The following is an 18,007-nucleotide window of genomic DNA, read 5'->3' as shown; positions in this document are numbered from 1 at the left end:
TCAAAGAGAAATTTTAGTATAAATCCTACAATGGCAGAAGAAACAGCCAAGGAATCTGCTCAAAGGGTTTATGCCAAAAAGCTTGCGGCTAAAGAACGAAAAACCGCGCAGTTAGATGAAAATCCACCTGGACAGCGAGAGTCAAAACGTATCAAAACTGAAAATGATAGCGATGATGATTGGGTTTGGGATTTTGACTTGGATAAGGTCATCAATGCCTACCAGATTTTAGTAAAATACAAAGGTTGGGCGATATGTATTTACGTCTGAAAAATAAAGAAACCTCAAAAAAAAATTAAAGACTGGGACATCCGGACACAAATCACGACCGGGAATATAAATGACGACCGGGACACAGGGACACAACTACAACGGGGACGCCGGGGGCACAGGCAGGATATATAATTGACGACTGAGACACAGGGATTGTTTGAATAGAAATTACAGACCGGGACACCGAGACACAAATCACTCCTTTATTTTTCAGTTTTTTTCCTTTTTTTAGTTTTTTTTTGTTTTTCAGTTTTTAGTTTTTTTTTTATGTTGCATGTTCAAGAGTCGGTAAACCTGACAATCTATTTATATGTCCCCCAACGGTAGTTTTTATGTATATAGATAGATTCGGTCGTTATTTGTGTCCCGGTGTCACGGTCTGTAATTTCTCTTTGAGTGTCCCGGTCGTCATTTATATTCCCTGTTTCCTGTTGTCCTGGTCGTCATTTGTGTCCCGGTGTTCCGATCTGTAATTTCATCAGTTGACAAACATGTCGTCGTCATAACAAACATGACGACAACTAACTTCATGACGACATACAGCTCAATCCTAATGACGTCAGTCGACAGACAGACAAACAACTTATTTTTATATATATAGAAGATAGATATAATATATATATATATATATATATATATATATATATATATATATATATATATATATATATATATATATATATATATATCTTCTATATATATAAAAATAAGTTGTATGTCCGTTACGCCAGATTATATCTTCTATCTATCTATCTATATATATAAAAATAAGTTGTCTGTCTGTCTGTGGATGGATCAGGTGACGTCATGTTTGTTCGCATATGACGTCTGAATTATTTCACACTAATACAAAAGAAGAAAAAAACTAAAAAAGGTAAAAACTACAAAAAAAACTAAAAAGAAAAAAAAAATAAAAAAGCTAAAAAACTAAAAAAAACTAAAAAAAGGTAAAAATCTAATAACTAAAAAAAAACTGAAAAAAATAAAAAAAGGCAAAAACTACAAAAAAAATAAAAACTAATAAAAAAACTAAAAAAGCTAAAAAACTAAAAAAACTAAAAAAAACTAAAAAAGGTAAAAAACTAAAAAAAACTAAAAAAGAAAAAAACTAAAAAAAAGGAAAAAACTGAAAAATAAAAGAGAAAAAGAAAACTAAAAAAATATGAATAAATATATATAAAAATAAGTTGTTTGTGGGTTATGTCTGTCTGTCTGTCTGTCGAGTGACGTCGTGTTTGTCCGCATATGACGTCTGAATTATTTCACACTAATACAAAAGAAGAAAAAAAACTAAAAAAGGTAAAAAACTACAAAAAAAAACTAAAAATAAAAAAACTAAAAAAGCTAAAAAACTAAAAAAAAACTAAAAAAAAGGTAAAAAACTAAAAACTAAAAAAACTGAAAAAACTAAAAAAAGGCAAAAACTAAAAAAAAACTAAAAACTAATAAAAAAACTAAAAAAGCTAAAAAACTAAAAAAACTAAAAAAAGGTAAAAAACAAAAAAAACTAAAAACTAAAAAAGAAAAAACTAAAAAAAAAGGAAAAAACTGAAAAATAAGAGAAAAAGAAAACTAAAAAAATATTAATAAATATAAAAAATATAAATATAAATATAATATAAATTAGCAATCAACCAAAGCACCGAGACACAAATGACGACCGGGACACAGGGAGTATAAATGAAGACCAGGACATAAGTAAAAAAAAAAACTAAAAAAACTAAAAAAATGGTAAAAACTACAAAAAAACTAAAAACTAATAAAAAAACTAAAAAATCTAAAAATCTAAATAAACTAAAAAAGAAAAAAAGAAAAAGGGAAAAAAATAAAGGAGAAAAACAAAACTAAAAAACGAATGTATATACAGACCGGGACACCGGATACAAATGACGACCGGGACACAGGGAATATAAATGACGACCGGGACACAGGGACACAACTACAATGGGGGACGCCGGGGGGCACAGGGGGATATAAATGACGACCGGGACACAAGGAATATAAATGACGCCCGGGACACTCAAAGAGAAATCACAGACTGGAACACCGGGACACAAATGACGACCGGGACACAGAGAATATAAATGACGACCGGGACACAGGGACATAACTACAAAGGGACGCCGGGGTGCACAGGGGGATATATAAATGACGATGGCGACTCAGGGAATGGTCGATTAGCAATCACCATCAACAAAGCTCAAGGGCAATCATTAGAATCATGAGGTATAGGTCTGAATACGGATTGTTTTCCCATGGACCATTATATGTTGCATGTTCAAGAGTCGGTAAACCTGACAATCTATTTATATGCACAGACAATGGGACAGCAAAGAATGTTGTATATTCGCAAGTTTTACGTAGTTAAAAACATATATATATATATATATATATACTAGCTGTTGGGGTGGCGCTTCGCGCCACCCCAACACCTAGTTGGTTGGGGCGCTTCGCGCCCCCCCAAGCCCCCCCGCGCGCGTAAGTCGTTACGCGCCATAATAGTTACGCGCCATTGTAGTTGTGTCCCTATGTCCCACTTGTGAATATAGATAGATATATATATATATATATATATATATATATATATATATATATATATATATATATATATATATATATGGTTTTAACTACGTAAAACTTGCGAATATACAACATTCTTTGCTGTCCCATTGTCTTTGCATATAAATAGATTGTCAGGTTTACCGACTCTTGAACATGCAACATATAATGGTCCATGGGAAAACAATCTGTATTCAGATCTATACCTCATGATTCTAATGATTGCCCTTGAGCTTTGTTGATGGTGATTGCTAATCGACCATTCCTGTCCCGGTGTCCCGGTCGTCATTTACATCCCCCTGTTTCCCCCGGTGTCCCCGTTGTAGTTGTGTCCCTGTGTCCCGGTCGTCATTTATATTCCCTGTGTCCCGGTCGTCATTGTATCCCGGTGTCCCGGTCTGTATATACATTCGTTTTTTAGTTTTGTTTTTCTCCTTTATTTTTTTCCTTTTTTTTCTTTTTTAGCTTATTTAGATTTTTAGATTTTTTAGTTTTTTTATTAGTTTTTAGTTTTTTTTTCTTTTTAGTTTTTTTGTCCCGGTCGTCATTTATATCCCCCTGTTTCCCCCGGTGTCCCCGTTGTAGTTGTGTCCCTGTGTCCCGGTCGTCATTTATATTCCCTGTGTCCCGGTCGTCATTTGTATCCCGGTGTACCGGTCTGTATATACATTCGTTTTTTAGTTTTGTTTTTCTCCTTTATTTTTTTCCTTTTTTTTTCTTTTTTAGTTTATTTAGATTTTTAGATTTTTAGTTTTTTTATTAGTTTTTAGTTTTTTTTTCTTTTTAGTTTTTTGTAGTTTTTACCTTCTTTTTAGTTTTGTTAATTTTTTTTTTTACTTATGTCCTGGTCGTCATTTATACTCCCTGTGTCCCGGTGCTTTGTTGATTGCTAATCGAACATTCCTTTTGTCCTGGTCGCTTTCTCTTTGAGTGTCGTCATTTATTTTTTTCTTTTTTAGTTCTTTTAGTTTTTACCTTTTTTAGTTTTTTTTAGTTTTTTAGATGAAAATTTTTTTTAGTTTTTTCCTTTTTTTCTTTTTAGTTTTTTATTGGTTTTTACCTTTATGTTAGCTTATTTTTCAGTTTTTTCCTTTTTTTTTATTTTTTTTTTATTTTTTATTTTTTTAGTTTTTTACCTTTTTTAGTTTTTTTAGTTTTTTTAGTTTTTTTAGTTTTTTAGCTTTTTTACTTTTTTTATTAGTTTTTAGTTTTTTTGTAGTTTTTGCCTTTTTTTAGTTTTTTCAGTTTTTTTTTAGTTTTTTATTGGTTTTTACCTTTATTTTAGCTTATTTTCAGTTTTTTCCTTTTTTTTAGTTTTTTTTAGTTTTTAGTTTTTTTAGTTTTTTACCTTTTTTTAGTTTTTTTAGTTTTTTTAGTTTTTTAGCTTTTTTATTTTTTTTATTAGTTTTTAGTTTTTTTTGTAGTTTTTGCCGTTTTTTTAGTTTTTTAGCTTTTTTATTAGTTTTTAGTTTTTTTGTAGTTTTTGCCTTTTTTAGTTTTTTAGTTTTTTAGCTTTTTTATTTTTTTTTATTAGTTTTTAGTTTTTTTTTGTAGTTTTTGCCTTTTTTTAGTTTTTTCAGTTTTGACGTCACCTGATCCAGTTTTTTCAGGTGACGTCACCTGATCCACGATCCACAGATCCACAGACAACTTATTTTTATATATGTAGATAGTTTTTTTTTTTTACTTATGTCCTGGTCGTCATTTATACTCCCTGTGTCCCGGTGCTTTGTTGATTGCTAATCGAACATTCCTTTTGTCCTGGTCGCTTTCTCTTTGAGTTTCGTCATTTATTTTTTTCTTTTTTAGTTCTTTTAGTTTTTACCTTTTTTAGTTTTTTTAATTTTTTAGATGAAAATTTTTTTAGTTTTTTCCTTTTTTTCTTTTTAGTTTTTTATTGGTTTTTACCTTTATTTTAGCTTATTTTTCAGTTTTTTCCTTTTTTTTATTTTATTTTTATTTTTTATGTTTTTTAGTTTTTTACCTTTTTTTAGTTTTTTTAGTTTTTTTAGTTTTTTAGCTTTTTTACTTTTTTTATTAGTTTTTAGTTTTTTTTGTAGTTTTTGCCTTTTTTTAGTTTTTTTCAGTTTTTTTTTTAGTTTTTTATTGGTTTTTACCTTTATTTTAGCTTATTTTTCAGTTTTTTCCTTTTTTTTTAGTTTTTTTTAGTTTTTAGTTTTTTTCGTTTTTTACCTTTTTTTTAGTTTTTTTAGTTTTTTTAGTTTTTTAGCTTTTTTATTTTTTTTTATTAGTTTTTAGTTTTTTTTGTAGTTTTTGCCTTTTTTTAGTTTTTTTAGTTTTTTAGCTTTTTATTAGTTTTTAGTTTTTTTTGTAGTTTTTGCCTTTTTTTAGTTTTTTTAGTTTTTTAGCTTTTTTATTTTTTTTATTAGTTTTTAGTTTTTTTTGTAGTTTTTGCCTTTTTTAGTTTTTTCAGTTTTGACGTCACCTGATCCAGTTTTTTCAGGTGACGTCACCTGACACATCCATCCACACATCCACAGACAGACAACTTATTTTTATATATATAGAAGATATATATATATATATATCTATCTATATTCACAGGTGGGACATAGGGACACAACTACAATGGCGCGTAACTAATATGGCGCGTAACGACTTACGCGCGCGGGGGGGCTTGGGGGGGGGCGCGAAGCGCCCCCACCAACTAGGTGTTGGGGTGGCGCGAAGCGCCACCCCAACAGCTAGTATATATATAAAAGAAAACAAACTAGAATGTAAAAACTGGAAATTGCATAAATATTTCGAAATATTTCGACAATAGATTAAAGTAATTCGAAAAAAGCAAAATGGTAAAAAACTGAAAAAAAAACTAAAAAAAAAAAAATAAAAAAAAATAAAAAAGAAAAAACCTAAAAAGAAAAAAACGTAAAAAAATAAAAAAGATAAAAAACTAAAAAAAACTAAAAAAAGCTAAAAAACGAAAAAAAGAAAAAACTAAAAAAAAACCTGAGAATTGCACAAATATTTCAATATATTTTGACAATAGATTAGAGTAATTCGAAAACCTTAAAACAGATACTCCAAATTTGAGGTTTAATATAAATTGTTGGAGCTTTAGAATACTTGGCACGTAAAGATTTTTCCAAGTGTCAATGTTAGAATGAACATTGACAAACTGAAGAAAAAAAATCAATAAAAAGAAGAAACTAAAAAAAAAGAAAAAAAGAAAAAAAACTAAAGAAGAAACTGTATCTATATATATAAAAATCTATATATATATAAATAAGTTGTCTGTCTTTTATGTCTGTTACACTATGTCTGTTACGCCAGATTATATCTTATCTAAATATAAAAATAAGTTGTATGTATTTTTGTATTGATGGTTTGCATATGACGTCTGAAAAATAAAGAAGAAAAAGAAAACTGAAAAAAGAAAAATGGTAAAAAACTAAAAAAAAACTAAAAAGAAAAAACAAAAAAAACTAAAAATAAAAAAAAAAGAAAAAACTTAAAAAGAAAAAATGTAAAAAAAAATAAAAAATAAAAAGGTAAAAAACTAAAAAGAAAAAAAAACTAAAAAAAGCTAAACAACTAAAAAAAGAAAAAACTAATAAAACTGGGAATTGCACAAATATTTCAATATATTTTGACAAAAGATTAAGGTAATTCGAAAACCTTAAAACAGATAACCAAAATTTGAGGTTTATTATAAATTGTTGGAGCTTTAGCTTGCTTGGCACGTAAAGATTTTTCCAAGTGTCAATGTTAGAATGAACATTGACAAATTGAAGAAAACAAATCAATAAAAAGAAGAAACTTAAAAAAGAAAAACTAAAAAAGAAAAAAACTAAGAAAAGAAAAAACTAAAAAAGAAAGAAAAACTGAAATGAAACTGTATCTATCTATATATATAAAAATAAGTTGTCTGTGTGTGGATCTGTGGATCAGGTGACGTCATGTTTGTCCGCATATGACGTCTGAATTATTTCACACTAATACAAAAGAAGAAAAAAATTAAAAAAGGTAAAAACTACAAAAAAAACTAAAAAGAAAAAAAAACTAAAAAAGCTAAAAAACTAAAAAAAACTAAAAAAGGTAAAAATCTAATAACTAAAAAAAAACTGAAAAAAATAAAAAAAGGCAAAAACTACAAAAAAAATAAAAACTAATAAAAAAACTAAAAAACTAAAAAAAACTAAAAAAAGGTAAAAAACTAAAAAAAACTAAAAACTAAAAAAGAAAAAAACTAAAAAAAAGGAAAAAACTGAAAAATAAAAGAGAAAAAGAAAACTAAAAAAATATGAATAAATATATATAAAAATAAGTTGTTTGTGGGTTATGTCTGTCGAGTGACGTCGTGTTTGTCCGCATATGACGTCTGAATTATTTCACACTAATACAAAAGAAGAAAAAAAACTAAAAAAGGTAAAAACTACAAAAAAAACTAAAAAGAAAAAAAACTAAAAAAGCTAAAAAACTAAAAAAAACTAAAAAAAGGTAAAAAACTAAAAACTGAAAAAACTAAAAAAAGGCAAAAACTAAAAAAAAAAACTAAGAACTAATAAAAAAACTAAAAAAGCTAAAAAACTAAAAAAACTAAAAAAAACTAAAAAAAGGTAAAAAACAAAAAAAAACTAAAAACTAAAAAAGAAAAAACTAAAAAAAGGAAAAAACTGAAAAATAAGAGAAAAAGAAAACTAAAAAAATATTAATAAATATAAAAAATATAAATATAAATATAATATAAATTAGCAATCAACAAAGCACCGAGACACAAATGACGACCGGGACACAGGGAGTATAAATGACGACCAGGACATAAGTAAAAAAAAAAACTAAAAAAATGGTAAAAACTACAAAAAAACTAAAAACTAATAAAAAAACTAAAAAATCTAAAAATCTAAATAAACTAAAAAAGAAAAAAGGAAAAAAATAAAGGAGAAAAACAAAACTAAAAAACGAATGTATATACAGACCGGGACACCGGGATACAAATGACGACCGGGACACAGGGAATATAAATGACGACCGGGACACAGGGACACAACTACAATGGGGACGCCGGGGGGCACAGGGGGATATAAATGACGACCGGGACACAAGGAATATAAATGACGCCCGGGACACTCAAAGAGAAATCACAGACTGGAACACCGGGACACAAATGACGACCGGGACACAGGGAATATAAATGACGACCGGGACACAGGGACATAACTACAAAGGGGACGCCGGGGTGCACAGGGGGATATATAAATGACGATGGCGACTCAGGGAATGGTCGATTAGCAATCACCATCAACAAAGCTCAAGGGCAATCATTAGAATCATGAGGTATAGATCTGAATACGGATTGTTTTCCCATGGACCATTATATGTTGCATGTTCAAGAGTCGGTAAACCTGACAATCTATTTATATGCACAGACAATGGGACAGCAAAGAATGTTGTATATTCGCAAGTTTTACGTAGTTAAAAACATATATATATATATATATATATATATATATATATATATATATATATATATATATATTATATATATATATCTATCTATATTCACAGGTGGGACATAGGGACACAACTACAATGGCGCGTAACTAATATGGCGCGTAACGACTTACGCGCGCGGGGGGGCTTGGGGGGGGCGCGAAGCGCCCCACCAACTAGGTGTTGGGGTGGTGCGAAGCGCCACCCCAACAGCTAGTATATATATATATATATATATATATATATATATATATATATATATATATATATATATATATATATATATTTACAGGTGGGACACAGGGACACAACTACAATGGCGCGTAACTAATATGGCGCGTAACGACTTACGCGCGCGGGGGGGCTTGGGGGGCGCGAAGTGCCCTCACCAACTAGGTGTTGGGGTGGCGCGAAGCGCCACCCCAACAGCTAGTGTAATAAATAAATCTGGACGACCATAGAGACGAACATAGACAATAGCATCTTCAGCATACTCATGCATATGACGCGGATTACCAGCGTATGACGAAGGTAAAATCGTTACTCTTCCAATGTTAGCAGTATTACCGTTATTTACAACTGCATCTCGCAAATGAATGCATCATTCAGAGCGGAGCTTGGTCTGACTCAGAGAGAAGAATAGCAATCGTTCTGATTCAATCTTTGCATAAATATCAACGATGTATTGGTGAAACAATTGACGGCATTTTAAAATATAATTATCTTCATTATGACGAATCATTATTCTGTAGCCATAATATTTCAATGCGCTGCATTTCTTATCCATTTCTTTGTTTGTGGCTGGATTTATCAATTTAATATTAAAGTGATATAGGTCGGCTCCATCCCCATAAATGATTGGTTATTGCAAGGCATCGTCGCATCGATGAGTTTCAGCAATTCTTGTCAACTGATTGTTTCACCAATACAGATTGATTTCTCGAGGTAAGAAACAATAACAATTTCATGCATATCAGTAGGCTTCGAGTCGATTGCTGTTTTAAAATGACGCACTAAATTATTATTATTGTGGAAAAATGTTGCAACTGGAAAACGATTATCCTTTCAACACCAGGAGAAATTCTGCAACGTGCATCCAATTCAGCATTGCTATCACTGATGAAGTACAGTTTCAAAAATTTGTGATGCTCGCCTGCGAATGGTAGAAGAGAGCCTCGTCTACGATAAATTTGCCCTTTTACTTTGAAAGTAGGCATAAAATGACCTTGATCTTCAATTTTGGCACCAAACGACGTCATTTGGAAACACGAGTTATATTTCCTGATGTTTGATAAAAAAAAAAAAAAAACGATTCAATTCAGACGTATACCCAGTAAGCAATTATTTCAATGGCTCTGGTGGTGCAGCCTGCTGAGGAAGCTTAACTTTTCCTGAGGCACAACACATTCCCATTGTTTCACCATTAAATTTCAATGCCATACAATAGGGACAAATTTCAGACATAGTCCCGATTTTAACATCTTGTCTCAAGCTGATACACGCGTTGCTTTTATAATGCATCGACACGCATTATTTTTTCACTTTCTCTGTCAGATGGAAGCCTGGTTCCGCGTTGCTCTGGTGACTCCTCAACACACCTTCTTTTTTACTATCTCTGTTAGCTGCAAGCCTGGTTTCGTGGTGCTCTGGTGGTTCCTTGACACACCTTCTTGTTTCATTATATTTGTCAGCTGCAAGCGTATATAGAAGATAAGACGTCTTTATATATTGAAGATAAGACGTCATATTGAATGTGACGTCATGTATTAAAATGTAGGCTTTCTTATATACATATTGATGTCATACTTAGTGACAGACAGACAGAAAACAGAAGGTACATTTATATATAGATACTAGCTGTTGGGGTGGCGCTTCACGCCACCCCAACACCTAGTTGGTGGGGGCGCTTCGCCCCCCCCCCCCCCGCGCGCGTAAGTCGTTACGCGCCATTGTAGTTGATTCCCTGTGTCCCACCTGTGAATATAGAAAGATATATATATATATATATGTATATATATATATATATATATATATATATATATATATATATATATATATATATATATAAATGTTTTTAACTACGTAAAACTTGTGAATATAGAACATTCTTCGATGTCCCATTGTCTGCATATAAATAGATTGTCAGGTTTACCAACTCTTGAACATGCAATATAAAATTGTCCATGGGAAAAACAATCCGTATTCAGATCTATACCTGATTATTCTAATGATTGCCCTTGAGCTTTGTTGATGGTGATTGCTAATCAGACATTCCCTGTGTCCCCGTCGTCATTTATATATCACCCTGTGCCCCCAGCATCCCCCTTGCAGTTGTGTCCCTGTGTCCCGTTCGTCATTTATATTCCCAGTATCCTGGTCGTCATTTGTGTCCCAGTCTGTAATTTCTCTTTGAACGTCCCGGTCGTCATTTATATTCCCTGTGTCCTGGTGTCCCGGTCGTCATTTGTGTCCCGGTCTGTAATTTATCTTTGAGTGTCTCGGTCGTCATTTATATCTCCCGGTCGTTATTTGTGTCCCAGTGTCCCAGTCTGTAATTTCTCTTTGAGTGTCCCGGTCGTCATTTATATTCCCTGTGTCCCGGTTTTTAGTTTTCTCCTTTATTTTTCAGTTTTTTTCCTTTTTTTTAGTTTTTTTTTCTTTTTCAGTTTTTAGTTTTTTTTATTAGTTTTTTTTCTTTTTATTTTTTTTGTAGTTTTTAATTTTTTTTAGTTTTTTTCTTTTTTAGTTTTTTACCGTTTTTTTAGTTTTTTAGCTTTTTTAGTTTTTTAGTATTTTCTTTTTAGTTTTTTTTTTGTAGATTTTACTTTTTTTAGTTTTTTCTCTTCTTTTGTATTAATTCTAAAACCAAGGTTCGAACCTGGAACCTGGAACATAACGCTTTACCAACTCAGCTACTTCGGCTTGAATACATTTGTTTTTGAATTGGTATATGATGAAATAATTCAGACGTCATATAATGTCGTCACTCGACAGACAGACATACAACTTATTCTTATATATATAGACTAGCTGTTGGGGTGGCGCCAACCCAACACCTAGTTGGTGGGGGCGCTTCGCACCCCCCCCCCCCCCTCCCCCAAGCCCCCCGCGCGCTTAAGTCGTTACGCGACATATTAGTTACGCGCCATTGTAGTTGTGTCCCTGTGTCCCACCAGTGAATATAGATAGATGTATATGTGTTTTTAACTACGTTTGCCCTTGAGCTTTATTGATGGTGATTGCTAATTGAACATTCCCTGTGTCCCTGTCGTCATTTATATATCCCCCCTGTGCCCCCGGCGTCCCCGTTGCAGTTGTGTCCCTGTGTCCTGGTAGTCATTTATATTCCCTGTGTCCCGGTCGTTATTTGTGTCCCGGTGTCCCAGTCTGTAATTTCTCTTTGAGTGTCCCGGTCGTCATTTATATTCCCTGTGTCCCGGTTGTCATTTGTGTCCCGGTCTGTAATTTCGTCAGTCGACAAACATGACGTCAGTCGACAAACAACTTCATGACGGAATAATGCTCAATCCTTATAATAACGTCAGTCGACAAACATGACGTCAGTCGACACACAAACATGACGTCAGTCAACAGACAAACAAACAACTTATTTTTATATATATAGATTTACATGTAATCCATCTTGGGACGAGATACAGCAAATTTTACTTCCAGGACAATCACCGGTTCACAGACATGACATTTCGGCCCGTGTGTTCCGGCAAAAGTTGAAATCACTGATGAATTTCATACTAAAACTTAAAGTGTTTGGACCAATGCGATGCTAGTTGTACTCAGTGGAATAGCAAAAGCGAGGATTGCCATACGCACATATACTACTTTGGTCATTTAATAAAATTGCTTCTAATGAAATTGACGATGTGATTTCCGCTGAAATATCAGATGTAGATGTCGATAGGGGCTTACATGACACTGTGGTAAAAAATATGAAATATGAACCTTGCAGTGAACTGAAGGAAAATTCACCATGCGTGGACAGAGGAAGGTGCACAAAGCAATATCCTTGAATTTTAGTGCTTAACACAAATACAAGCAATGATGCATACCCTTTATATAGAAGAAGGTCTACCGAAGATGGCGTAAAATCAGCAATCATAAAGTCGCGTAACCCTTACATCAAAGTAGATAACCAGTGGGTTGTTCCATATTCACCTTTATTATCGAAAACTTACAATGTGCATATAAACGTGGAATATTGTAATTCTGAAAAGGCAATCAAATACATATGTAAATACGTCAACAAAGGCAGCGACATGGCAGGTTTTGGCTTGCAGTCCGAAATCAGTTATACGGATGAAGTCGTACAATATCAGGGTATGAGATACATAAGCAGTAATGAAGCTGTGTAGCTTATTCTTTTATATTCGATACATGAACGAAATCATGCTGTTGTTCATTTAGCGGTACATTTACAGAATGGTCAACGTGTTTATTTTTCGGAATCCAACGTGCAACAAAGGGCCCTGAATCCACCGGATACAACGTTAACTGCCTTCTTCGCGATATGTCAAAATGATTCTTTTGTAAAAAAACTGCTGTATTCTGAAGTGCCTACGTATTACACGTGGAATGCTAATAAAAAAATCATTTGAACGTCGAAAATGGGGTGAGTCAGTCGACGGCCAACCTAACATCTTCAAAGAAACCAAGATAGGAAAAATCTACACCATTCATTCCAATCAAGATGAATGCTTCTTTCTCCGCCTGCTTTTGGTTAACGTACCCGGGCCAACGTCCTTTGAGCATTTGAGAACTGTAAACGGGAGTATACATGACGCTTATCGTAGTGCACGCCAAGCTCTGAATTTATTGGAAAACGACCAACACTGGGATATTTGCATCAATGACGCATTCAAAACGTCATTTCCAAGTCAAATTCGTGTATTGTTTGGAATCATATTGACAACTTGCCCTCCTTCATCTCCTACAGAGTTATGGGGGAAATACAAATTGCAAATGGCCGAGGATATACTCCACCGATTACGGCTAGAGAGGTTAGATATGACCTTGGACTTTACAACAAAATTCATAACTGCACTTGAGTTATGATTGAAGATTTGTGCTTATCTATGGCTAACAAGCTTCCCAAGCATTTGGGAATGCTTTCACCTAATCTTACTGCGGTTATTTCTACATTTGTAGAATTGGGTCATGAACAAAGTTACAACACGATTGGTCTATTGTCGTGTGTAAAATTAACTATAAATATGCGTGCCCGATTACAAAACGATCACTCTGGTGAAACATTTTCAGTTCATTTGCTGGGAAATGGAAACGGAATGTTCCCAGTTGACTCTATTTCAGGACGTATACAATTGCCTCCTGAATTCTGTAATTTAGTGACGTTAAAAAATGATTTGGTTGAAAAAGTATTTTATCATCCATAAACCTTAATAACTGAACTCCCATGTCACAGACAACAGAAGAATCCGTGCTTGTCTCAACATCATCAATGTCGAAAGTAAAAAAAGGTCATCAGAATTGATCAACGTCACTTTACTCTGCTTGGCATCACAATCAGTCAACTGATGCTCAGCTTTGGCTAGCAATGTGTAGCAGTGTGTGCAATGTGTAGCAGTTCGTCACAAAACACATCAATGATTCAGTCCAGGATAACTCCTGGTATCCATCTTTTCTTAAAGCAAGGTGGTTTCCACTGGCTATTGCTAGCTAATTGCAAGATATATATGGGAGTGTAAGTTTCCACTTAACTAATTTAAAGAGTCTAATTTTGTTTTTGCCTTCCTTCGCGCTTTTAGTGACAGGAAGATCTAAGTGACGTGTAGAAATATGTGTAGAAAAACTGCAAGAAAGTTGTATTAATATCACTTCTGAAACTTAAAATTTTACTTTCTAGGTATTCTAATTTCGATAAATAAGCAGTTTCATAAACTACAAATGATGAAAAAATATTAGTTGGATTCCCAAATTCAACTAAAAATTTTTGAATTTTAAACTGTAGTTCATGTAGCAAGTGAAGTTCCCAGTTTTGCTGGAAAGCTTTGAATTTTGTTTGAAAAATCGAATTTGAAAATTGTAAAAAAATTATACTTATTTTTTTAGGCTGGCCAAAATCCCATGTTTCGTGAAAGGGTAAAACTTAAGTTTTATAATCTATCTATAATTTCTAGGAGGTCGGATGGAGATTCTGCTTATAAATTCCCAGTTTTGCTAAAAGCTTCGAATTTTGGTTGAAAATTTGCGATGAAAAATTGTTAAAAAAATTGAAGTTAGTTTTTAGGCTGACCTAATCCCATGTTTTGCGAAAGAGTAAACTTAAAAAAATTATTGTGCCTATTGGTGGTAAAAAAAATAATTAAATAAGAATCATGTTTCCAACTTTAGCACAAAAATTTCTGTTTTTTCGTGTTTTCATACATTGTTTTCTGTTTGTTCTTGAGCGAGTTGTATGTATATTATCTTAACTTTATTTATATTCTGTTGTGGCAGATCGAACAATTATTTTTCTGGCAAATTCTCAGTTCTGCTACAAGGTTTCCAATTTGACTTGGAAATTTACACCAGGAAACTGTTAGAATTTAGGCCCAATTTTTAGAGTGGTAAAAACTCTATATTTTGTTGAAGAGCAGAAAATAAGCTGAATTGTATCTTTGGCTTTAGCATAAAAGCTACTTTTTTTTCCTTTTTTTAATGAGGCACTAAGCTTGTTCGAAAGAAGTTTGTGCCTCTTTAGAATCCAAAAATCCAAAATCTTGCAAAAAAGCAAAATAATTATTATAATAAAAAAAGATTTTGAATAAAATACGGGCCATGTAAAAATTGTGATTATATTTTAAAACTCATCATAAAAAGTTAAATTAAAATTGTATATTTTAATTCTATAGCCAATGCTATATTTTTCAGTATTTTAGAATAAGTTTTTTTTTTAAATATGTTTTCTTATATTTATGAGATAGTGGCCCTTTTAGAAACCTACACAAACGATTTCAAGTCTGATAAAACATTTACAGTCAAAGAAAGATTTCGACAGCTGTCATATTTTGAAGAGACATAATCGACCCGCTTGGGATTTCAAAAAGTCTGCCCCTGTAAGTATCTTTCTCTCCTCCCTTTCGTCAATTGATTTTGTGCATACTATGAATTATCTATTATAGATATTATTATCTATTATAATTTCTATAGATTATAAAAATTCTTATAGATGGCACTGAGAGCACTTTTTTGTAATTTCAAATAAAAGGTACCAACTTGCTATAGTTTAATCAGTTTTAATGTAGTTTTTAAAATAAACTTTTAGAAACGTAAAATTGATATCTACTCTCGTATAATTTCCGGGAATACTTATGGTTTACGCTGGTATTATGAAAGTAAAGGGTAACGTTAAACCCAAAAATGAGGAGAATTTATTCCGTATAGGAGGGGGACTGTCCCTTTTTATCCTCACCTCCACCCCATGGTCGCAGCAACTTCGGAGGTTCATATTGAGGCTATATCACAAATTGAGATTTCAAGTTTATAATAGATAATATAGGTGTGCCGATCTCGTTAGATTTAAAATGTATTTGTGCTGCCCTTCTTGTGTATTTTAATTCGAAGATAAGAAGAGCTTTTGAAACGCTTGTAAGAGTGAAGGCTCTATAAACATTCTCTGTTGGTTCGCCTTTATTGCGCATTTGTGATCCCAAATGTACTTTGTGTTATCAAAGTTTGTTGATTTCGCTAGATTTAAAATGTATTCGTGCTGCGCTTCTTGAGTGTTTTAATTCGAAGATTAGAAGTGCTTGTGAAATGCTTATAAGAGCGAAGGCTCTATAATTGTGTTCTATTGCGCCGTCTTAATAGCACTTTTGTAATCCCACATGTCAGTAGTGTCTTTACAAGTACGCAAAGTTTTTGCTTGTAACTACAATTTGGGCTTGTAATCGAATGATTGCTGGTAGATTTAGGGTATTTTACCCGAGTTTTGCTGGATTGGTACGGTTTATAGCTTTTTGTAACTCACTGAATTCAAATAACAGTTTTTTTTTTCAATGCGATTTTGTGAATCGTTGTTATATAGGCTATCGTTATAGCTATGGTAATCGTTATCTGGGCTAGCGTAATCGTTGTGTTTCTTTTTGTACTCCACACTGTACCATTTTTATGTTTCAAGTGGGTAATAAAAGATATTATTATTATTAGTGGGTAAATTTGTAATTTGTAGGGTAGTATCATCAATAGAGTTGCTTGAAGTGGTGTTTATTGGCCTGTTATTTTTGGGGGTGTGGAAGAAGCAATTCAGTTTTTAAGTTGCAAATGATATTGACAATTAATTCGATCTTTCCGCCATTCAGGAAAGGTATTCTGATCTAAACCTAAATTTTGATTAAGATCGCCTATGTGTCGGTCTATAACCAAACACTTTCATGCTTATCTCAAAGTTAATCATGTTCTGAGAATGAACTGTTGAGCCTACTTGAGTCGACTAAAGCCCCTTATTAATTGGTATAATGGTTTCTCTGTATCGGAAGATAATGGCAATAAGGATCTTTTGTTTTTTAGTATTAACGTAAATGAGGCAAATAATGCTAAATTAGGAAACTATTCTATATTTCTTATTCATGTTAGCATTGAAGCAATACCTGATTAAGGACTTGGAACGGCTAGGGGCTTGGAAGGAGAGAAAAGCTTGGCCTTTTCTAATAGTATTTAATTAGAAATATATATACTAATTTTTTGTTATGTAATCAGATTAGCCTTTGAGTAATACTAGGCATAACATTTTCAAGTAATTACTCATTTAAGCTGCATCTTGATCACAAAGGTCACGACTCAATCCATAATTTAACAATTATGCATTGGATGGGCTTCTACAATCGTCAATTCCCACTTGCATACACAACCTATATCAGGCCTATCATTGAGTATTGCTGTCGCATTTGGGGTCCCCAAACTTAGAACACTGCTTATTCGTCAGCAGAAACAGAAGATGTTTAAAACTTTCCACTAAGTTAATACTGGGACCCCCTCGTAGCAACTGTAAAGTACCCTTGAGCTCCATGAGTTGCCCATTTTGTTCGATCGAAAACATGACTTAATCAAGGAATCCGGAAAGCTACATTAGTAAACTATAAACAGCAATCTGTTTTTCTGATTGAGGAAAATTCAGGAGACTTACCTGGTATCGGAACAAACTACAATCCTTTAAGTGCCATGCGAAAAGATTTGCTAACTTCTTCTTGCCCTATCTCGTCAGTGTATTAGCAAGTTACCCTTTTTCGGGTTTTCTTCTTAATTGTAAAAGCAGTATATTTTAGCGTTTTAAGTGCTACAGTAGCTGTTTTGATATACGAATCTGAAAGTAAAAATGCTACTGCTCTCAATAGTTTATGCATAAGCTTCCTAAGAGCTATAATCCTTACAACCGTTATTATACAAATTAATATGAGGCTTGAGACTTATGTATCCAATGATTGTTTGGTGACATTGTGATGAAATTTTCAATTGGGTTTGGAAGGGTTTATGACTGCGCTTTGATTTGTGTTGCCCTTACGTAGATCCTTATAACTCAATTTACAATGTACATATAAGCTAAAATTACATATAAGCTTAAATATTACCGCTGAGGAAACCCAACTTGCTTATTACCAGGAATTTTGTGCATTGTTAGCAAAGGTGCTAGGGAAAAAATGGTAAAGAATTAGAATCAAACAGTTCGTGGTAACGAACTGTAGTAAGGAGCGACCCGGCTCAATAGTAA

At 32.7% G+C, this 18,007-nt stretch overlaps 1 protein-coding gene across 1 annotated transcript in view; it reads left to right on the top strand.

Moving 5' to 3' along the window:
* Positions 1–18,007, top strand: part of LOC136035539 (serine/threonine-protein phosphatase 6 regulatory ankyrin repeat subunit C-like) — a 43,498-nt gene that overhangs the window by 19,705 nt on the left and 5,786 nt on the right. The window contains exon 3 of the transcript XR_010619464.1: positions 15,237–15,356. The gene's annotated coding sequence lies outside the window, so the exon portion shown is untranslated. The remainder of the gene's footprint in view (positions 1–15,236; positions 15,357–18,007) is intronic.

Source organism: Artemia franciscana, chromosome 14 (genome assembly GCF_032884065.1).
Source record: "Artemia franciscana chromosome 14, ASM3288406v1, whole genome shotgun sequence".
NCBI lineage: Eukaryota > Metazoa > Arthropoda > Branchiopoda > Anostraca > Artemiidae > Artemia > Artemia franciscana.
Note: the sequence above shows the minus strand (reverse complement) of the source record. Positions and strands in the feature narration are given on the sequence as shown.